Source organism: Orcinus orca, chromosome 3 (genome assembly GCF_937001465.1).
Source record: "Orcinus orca chromosome 3, mOrcOrc1.1, whole genome shotgun sequence".
NCBI lineage: Eukaryota > Metazoa > Chordata > Mammalia > Artiodactyla > Delphinidae > Orcinus > Orcinus orca.
The window spans coordinates 180,858,920-180,867,759 of NC_064561.1; positions in this window are offsets into that span (position 1 = coordinate 180,858,920).

Consider the following 8,840-nt stretch of genomic DNA (forward strand, 5'->3'; position numbering starts at 1 on the left):
TTCCAGATTTACTGTTGTCAACCTTGTGCATTTTACACATTCTAATGGAGCATGTGGTAACACCTCATTGGGTTTTTAATGTACATTTTCTTGGTGATTAATGAAGTTGAACAGTTTATCATGTGCTTATTGACCACTTATATACCTTCTTTTGTGAAGTGCCTGTGTGTCTTTGCCTCTTAAAATTGGGCTGTCTCCTTGTTATTGAATTTCAGGAGTTCTTTATATATTCTGGATACAACTACTTTGTTTTATGAACATATTCTCACAGTCTGTGACTTGCTTTCTTATTTTATTGATAATGTTTTATGATGAAGAATTTTTGTGTATTTGATGAAGTCTAATTTATCATTTTTGATTTTATGATCACACCTTTTGTCTCACAAGAAATGTTTTCTTACCTCAAGGTCACAAATATATTCTTCTATGTTTTTTGTTTTGTTTTGTTTTGTTTTAGGCTTTACATTTAGCTCTGTAATTTGTCTCAAATAGGTTTTTGTTTGGAGTGAATTAGTGACTGATGTTGTTTTTTGGTTTTGTGTTTGTTCTGTCGGACCTCACACAAGTACATTTCAGACACTGATTTACAAGGTGTTAATATTAGCAACAATAAAATCTTTCCCCAATTTGGCTATTAACACAAGTTTTGACAAGTGGCTTTAATACACCTGGGAGCATTAGGTGACCTCACAAGAGCCAACTCCTCTTCTTGCATTTTTAAGCTTCTCTGCATGGGACCCCTCTGACTTACCAACCATATTTATTTATCACTGTCAGACTCCTGCTGTCAAAAGAGCACTTCTTTTCACTCCTCCTGTGTGTAGCATAGCATGTGTGACAGTCTCCAGATGGTATTACCTCCCTTGATTTTTTTCTCTCTCTACTTTTTTAAATTATGAAATTTACTATTCACAGATACATATGTACAATTCCAAGAATACACATTCACATTGATAAGGTCTTTTAAATTTATACAAATTTGTACATTTTTGGTGCTCTTCATTGCTTCCTACAGATTTGGGGTTGAATCTGATATAATTTTTATTTAGTCTGAAGAAATTATTTTGGTATTTCTTGTAGAGAAGTTCTAATGGGGAGAAATTCTCTTAACTTTCATCTCTAAAAATGGATTTATTTTGCCTCCAATTTTTTAAATTAATCTTTTCTTTTTGGGAAAATAGTAGATTCACATGCAATGGTAAGAAATAGAGATTTCATACATCCTTTACTCAGTTTCCTCCAATGATAATATCTTACAAAACTACAGTAAAATATTATAACCAAGATATCAGCACTAATGCAATCAAGATACAGACTATTCCATCACTATTAGGATCTCTCATGTGGCTCTTTTTAGTAACTTCTCTCTCCTCTCTGCCTCCATCAGTGACCCTTGGTAACCACTATTCTGTCTCCCCAGTTTATAATTTTGCCATTTCAAGAATGAAATTATTGGATGGAACAGTTTGAGATTGCTTTATCTTTATTTTTAAGGCTATTTTGGTAAGATATGGAATTCTAGGTTGACATTTGTTTGTGTATGAGTGGGATATGTGTGTGTGTGTGTGTTAGTGTGTGTGTGTCCTTTGTATTTTTCCAGATCAGTGTTTCCTGAGCTTTTTGGATTTGTGTGTTGATGTCTTCCATCAATTTTAGACCATTCTCAGCAAATATCTAATTAAATATTTCTTCTGTTCTCTTTTTTCCTTCTTGGGCTCCAGTTACAGATATGTTGGACCATTTGATATTGTCCCATAAATTAAGACACTCTTATCTATTCTGTTTTCTGTTTTTTTGTTTGTTTGTTTGTTTGCTTTCTTATTTTTGGTTTGCTTTTTTAACCTCAATTCACCTGTCCTCAAGTTCACTCATTATTTCCTCTGCTGAGTCATTCTGTTATTAAAACCAATCAAATATTTATTTCTGATACTCTCTCATTTCTAGAATTTCTACTTGATTCATTTTTGTAGTTTCTTTGTGTCTGCTGAAATTCACCATCTCCTTATCCATACTGCACACTTTTTCTAATAGATCATTTAGCATATTTCTAGTTATTTTAAAGATCCTGTCAAATAATTCCAACATCTCGGCCACCTACAGTTCTACTTCTATTATCTGTTTTCTTTCTTCATCATGAGATGTTAGAACAATAAAGTCTAAAGTAAATAATATTTCCCTTTAGAAAAGAGTTTTTTCTTGTGTCAGGTCACTGGTTTGGAGTGACGGAGTAAATTTGTTCTATAGTTAAACTGGGTCTGAGCTTTTGGGCAAGTTTAGTTTGTTTCAGTTCACTACTAGCTACAGATATTTTGAGAGTCAGCTCAGAATTTTCCCTTCTGCAATGCTCTAGGTGTGAATGCTACCAAGACTCCCCAAATTTATTCATGTTTTCCACCAGCTTTCCACACCATGATGTATCTCTCTCTGATTTACAACTCTACTGACAGCTTTGTACATTGTTGGAGAGTTCCCTTTACTTTCTGGTCCAGCCACAGGCTTTTGGAACTTGTGAAGTCTCTGTTCTGCCTGGAATGCCTTGGAGGGATTCCTTTCAGCTTTCCTGTCCCACCTGTAGCTATTATCAGTGGAAAATCTGAAGTGTTTTGGAGAGTGGAGGATTCTCTCAGGTCTCTTGCTTATGTCCAGACCTTGGCAGCTGAAAATCCAGGATGCCTTTGGCTGACTTATCTCAGTTCTCCTCTCCTTTTGTAGCTGCATCCTCAGCTCTCTGACCGGTTTAGAAAGACGGTGACTCTGTGGCTTATACATCTTGTCTGGGTTATTGAGAACAACAGTCTCTTGTCATTTTCTACCTTCTAACCAAAGAGACATCTTCCACATCTCTTACCTTCTGTTTTCTCTCATTTCATCTCTCTGAGTTGTTTTCTGGGTAATTTTATTCAGAGCAATCTTATACCAATATCTCATCATTTGTAACTAATCTGCTTTTATCCTGTCCTTTGGCTTTGTACTTGGAATGCACATGTGTACGTATTTGTATCTTTTTGTTTTTAGAAGTTCTATTTTATTCTTCATCAAATCTGCTGCCTCGTAAATTTTCATAATCTCTTTTTCTTTTGCCATACTTTTATATTGCCCTCTTATTTCTTTAAGCATATTAAAGACAATAATTTTATGTATTCTAAACCTGATAAATAAAATATATACAAACTCCATAAATCTGACTTCAAACAGAGTTTGTGGTTTCTGGAAATTCTCACTCGTTGAGTGTTTTTTTTTTTTTTTTCTCATCTGTTTAATAATTTTGTCGGCATGAGTATGAATTCATGCTCCTTGGAACTTTATCTGTGGGGAGTCTTCAAAAATGGGGTTTAAAAAGAACTTTTCTCTAATAAGGATACACATTTGCCTTTTCCAGGTGCTTTAGTACTACTGAATTGGAAGCACTGTCAACTAATTTGGAGGGATTGAGGCCACATTCCTGCCCAAGTTCCCATGAGTACAGGCCTTTGGATAGAAATTCTCATGTAAGATTGTGTGTGTGTGTGGGGGGGGGGTTCTTCCTGTTCCTCCCATAGCTAGGATGGTGGGGGGCGGGAGGGCGGGTTTCAATTCCTACCTTCTCCTGTGGATTTTTCCTTGGCTTGACCTGAAGCTTCCTGGGTTTATGGGGTGGGATTGTCAGTGATGTGACCACATTCTTCTGGGCCCAGGCCTTGTCTCCTTTGACCTTCCTCATGGCCCATAAACCTCAATCTCATTTACCATCTGAGACTGGTTTCCTCCCACCAGGTGCCATCCAGGCTGGTGCCCCAGTGATCCCAACCCCCATGGATTTCTTCCCTGTCCTTTATGACCTTCAGGAGATTCCCTTATTTTCTGCTGGCTCAAATGGGCATTATATTTTAAATATTTGATTCAACATTTTTAGTTGTGCTATTTGTCTGCAACTCTGCAGGATTCCCTCTTTATCTGCTATTTCGGCTCTGCTCTCCTGACAATGAATGGGTCTGTCTGCAGTTTCCAGGGGCCCTCAGGAGCCATATTTTGAAAGCACACTTCAGGATTTGGATAAGTGTGGGGAGATGTGTGTCCTTATCGGATAAGGTAGTTACACGCTCATCTGGATATCCACCATGCAGACCTTCCAAAAGGGAAAGCCTGCTCCTTCCTCAAGCCACTGGCCCATTCTGACTTTAAAAATATCACGTGAAAGTGATTCTCATATTAGTCTTTATTTTGGTAACTGTAAATGTTGACATGAATGTAGATATTGCTAAGTTGAAAAGTAAATGTATCGTTACTACAAACTTACTTTTACTGTTTTAAATCTCATACAAGCCCTTATGATTTAAAAAACAGTGCTTAACACTTATTTCTAATTTTAAGTTAATTGTTTGGCAGAAATATATACTTTTAAATAATGACTAGACATTGTCTGGTGTTAATTGCTCTCGCAGACTTCTGTGAGTAAAAGGTTGAAGAAGTCTGTGCAAGCTTAATAATTTAGAAGGGAAGTGCATAATCAAAGCTGTAATTACACAGAAATGTTGTGAGATAGTCTGGGGTAAAATCTATCTGATAAAGTAGAAGTAACTGTGAAGTCTTAAAATGTGCTGTTTTCCCTTTCTGCAGAGAAGAAACCTCACATGTGGATACACACAATGGGGCAGTGAGCCAGCGGCATGGATGTTGAAAACCAAGTGGGTTCTAGGCTAAAGCCAGAGACCTGGTTTGCATCCTACCTCTGCTGCTGCCAGCTCTGTCCCGCCAGGGCCCTGGCACCATGGATCGGGTGAGATGGGTCGTGGTGAAGTCACTGCAGAGACCTCTGCGGGGACGATGCCTGTGTCCTGGGCTGGGGAGCAGGGGAGGCTGATAGTGCTCTTGCTGCCGGTCAGCTAACAGTCCTGCTCTACCGGCCAGGGTACACCAGCATCTTTCTTCTTCCAGGAGATGCCAAGATGAGGCCGGAGATACATGGGCCCCAGGCTGAGCTGCTAGAGTTTGTCCCCTGGGGACAGATAACTGCAAGATGAACATAACAGCAGGAGGATAATAGGAGGAGCTGAGCCCTGCCCAGATAAAAGATAAAGACCACATATTCCTCATTCTCGAAGTCAAGGGGACCTTCCCGACCACACATGTGCAGAAAGACTCCTTGAAAGTCAAAAGGGAAGGGGCACCACCCCATAGTAGGTGATGTCAGCCTTCCCATAGGCCTTTGTGCTGGAATCCATCTTGGCTAAGAGAGCACACGCACACAGGGGAGGACCCTGAGATAAACCACATACAGACTCAGAACCAGGCAAAGCAAGATGATTGGCCAGAGTAAACCCAGAAGAAATGTCCCATAAACGTGATTCAAACTACCACGAGGGCACGACTCTCTGAGCCCACCCGTGTGAGTCTATTCACAGGTACTCTTTTCCTCCTAATAAACACTTCACTTGTTTCACTACTTTCCATCTCTTTGTGGAAATTCATTTCTACACAGCTGACGGGCCAGGGCCTTGTCACTGGCCACTGTCCCTAGTGGCCTAGTGGCTAGGATTCAGCGCTCTCACTGCTGCGGCCTAACTTCAATCTCTGGCTGGGGAACTGAAATCCTGCTTCAAGCTGCTGCAGGCCGAGGCCACCCAAGATCAAAGAGACAACGAAGTGGCCTTAAACCAAGTCTGACCTTTCTGCCACCTTTGTCACGTCTGCTCAGTCTAACATGGTGAAACACATGATCTGGGATGCAGGAAACATGCTTCATCCCTGGACACTGGAGACCTCACAGGATGCTAGAAGCAGCCTCAGGTTCCTACAGTTCTACTTAGTGCTCCTTGCAAGCCCACATCCACAGATGCTGAGGTCACCATGCCTGCCTGAGCCTATGGAGATGGCAGTGCCTGACTTTCAAGCAGGCCCCCAGGAAGTCAGAGATATAGTATTCCTCTGTTTTAAAAAATAGTAGTTTGTCTTGACAAACTACCAAGTAAACCTTTTAAAAAGTTAATCAAATAAAATTAGTGGCACATAATTGCTTCAATCGTTAACAAAGAATATTGTGATACCCATGTATGAACTTGAACATTTAAAGCAAATTCTCACTCCCCACCCCCCCAAAAAACCACCCAGATACAACAACAACAAGAAAACAATAAAGGCAAATGCAAGCTGTCAAAATAATATCATTCCAATGGCGTCAACTAAAAAACCATCAGGATCCTACTGGAATTACTGACTGAAACAGATGTCTCCAAGGCTGAATGTCTCCTGAGCTCAGATTCTCATTATCTGCATGGGCAGTTTTAGGGGCATTGTCTGTATTTTCTATAGAAAAAAGTTTTGAGCCCCGCAAAATTTCTTGGGTGACTCATAAAAATATCATTTACGGTATACCTGGCTTGTCTCTGCTACACTGAGACAAAAGACAAGCCCCAGGGCTGCAAAAGCCAAGTGAAGTCACAAAAGGATACAGACATTCCAGACTCAGCCTCCATCTGAGAATCCACGCCAGTAATCCCGGGTGAGTCGCACTGTGGTCAGGTTAAAAGGGAAGGGTGCAATTTCTCATTGCTTTCTCAAAACTTCTGTGCTGGAGGCCCCTTCCCAGGTCCCTCAGAAGCATTGCCACCACCAGCGGATGCAGCCTTTGCCTCCGTGGAAGTTTCCTCCTTACAAGACACCAAGAGCACATTTGGGTTCCTGTGAAATCTACCTTGATGTCCTTCTGTTTCTTTTATCTCCTAAACCCGTGTTTCTGTGTCTGGGCGGAGGAGGTCCTTGGGATGGGTGGAGGGTCCTGTGCTTACGACCAAGAGCCCCCTGTCGGGAAGGTCAGGCAGCTGTCCATCCCCAGCTTGGAGGGGAGCAAGGGAACCGATAAGATCAATGTGTTTTCCATTGAAAACACTTGCATGGGATTAAAGAGAAAAAAATAAAAATCAACTTGAGGAGCCAGCACAAGGGTTTTCTTCTTTTAAGATTTCTTTCTCCCTCTCCTTGCTCTCCACTTGGTCAGATTGTGGAATTTGAGTGGAAAGGAATGCCAGGGAAGGACAAAATGCAAAGCTCAACCTGTGAATTAAAACAAATTGTTCATGGTAACATTTCCTTTTTCTAAGGTGCATTAAAAATGGGAAGCACAGCTAAAGAAAGCCAGAAAAAAAGAACGTGAACTTACACTTTCTGAAATTGTATTTACATTACTTTAGTTTTTCCAATGCCAGTATTTCTATTTAGAAATTAAAGTTATGCATTGCAAAACTGCATCAAAATCCAGAAAACTCACTTCCCCATCACTAAACAAATAGGTTTATAAACAGAAAGACACATTAAAAATATTATTCCGGATGATTGCCAAGGTGATAGGAGATGAATTTCAGTCCCTTTAAAAATACAAATAGGAAAGGTCAAGAGTGAATGCTTTTAAAGTTCTATTTTCTGCTCCACTGCTGATTTAACAGACAGATTTTCAATATGCAAATAAGGGCTGGTCCTCAGTTACAGACATTCCGAGAGGTTAGACCCTGAGTTGCCCTTTTCCTCCTTCCCTGAATGCGGCTCTCCAGTTCAACTCAGGTTCCTTGAGTCTCAGGCAGGAAGAGCAGCTATAAACTGACCTGCAGGAGGCGCTACTCACATTTCATAAAGCACTTCTTCAGCACTTTAAGGCGGGATAGGGGTTGTGTTTGGTTTTCTTGGGCTCTTCCTCGGCCGATGACACGGCTTCAGAGCAGATATCATGAGTCCGGAGAATGGCTGTCACCACAACAGAACCCAAGTCTGCTTTTCTAGATGCTTCCACACTAACAAGTCTCCGGAGGAAGCAAGCACCCTACACTGGCAGGTTCTCCTCAATATCCCCAGGGTGATGGGAAAGCAGAAACTTGAGACAAGTCCTGCCAGCCTTTGGATCATTGATGGGAGCGTCCCAAAATGATGGCAGCTCAGGATCAGAGGCCCCTCGACCTTCCTCTGCCTGCAGGGATGTGGGCTGGCAGGGGGCTCCACTTAAGCAAAAAATAACCCTGCAAGCTAAATGCCTCTTTGTGAAAACTCTATCCTCTTTCTCTGGGAACTTATTTTTTTCCCCAAAGGTGAAGCAATGGTTGGAAAACATAGGGATACAGGCCAGGAGACCTTTCTCCTGAAGAAGGACACCGACACTAACCCCCAGTCTTCCTATGAAGGATGTTTCTGGAGTCACGTGTGGGTTGCCCAAGCACTTGCAAATGAGACTGTTGTCTTCTTTTTTTTTTTTTTTTTTAACATCTTTATTGGGGTATAATTGCTTTACAATGGTGTGTTAGTTTCTGCTTTATAACAAAGTGAATCAGTTATACATATACATATGTTCCCATATCTCTTCCCTCTTGCATCTCCCTCCCTCCCACCCTCCCTATCCCACCCCTCCAGGCTGTCACAAAGCACCAAGCCAATATCCCTGTGCCATGCGGCTGCTTCCAACTAGCTATCTACCTTACTATGTTTGTTAGTGTGTATATGTCCATGACTCTCTCTCGCCCTGTCACAGCTCACCCTTCCCCCTCCCCATAACCTCAAGTCCGTTCTCTAGGAGGTCTGCGTCTTTATTCCTGCCTTACCCCTAGGTTCTTCATGACATTTTTTTTTTCTTAAATTCCATATATATGTGTTAGCATACGGTATTTGTCTTTTTCTTTCTGACTTACTTCACTCTGTATGACAGACTCTAGGTCTATCCACCTCATTACAAATAGCTCAATTTCGTTTCTTTTTATGGCTGAGTAATATTCCATTGTATATATGTGCCACATCTTCTTTATCCATTTATCCGATGATGGGCACTTAGGTTGTTTCCATCTCCTGGCTATTGTAAATAGAGCTGCAATGAACATTTTGGTACA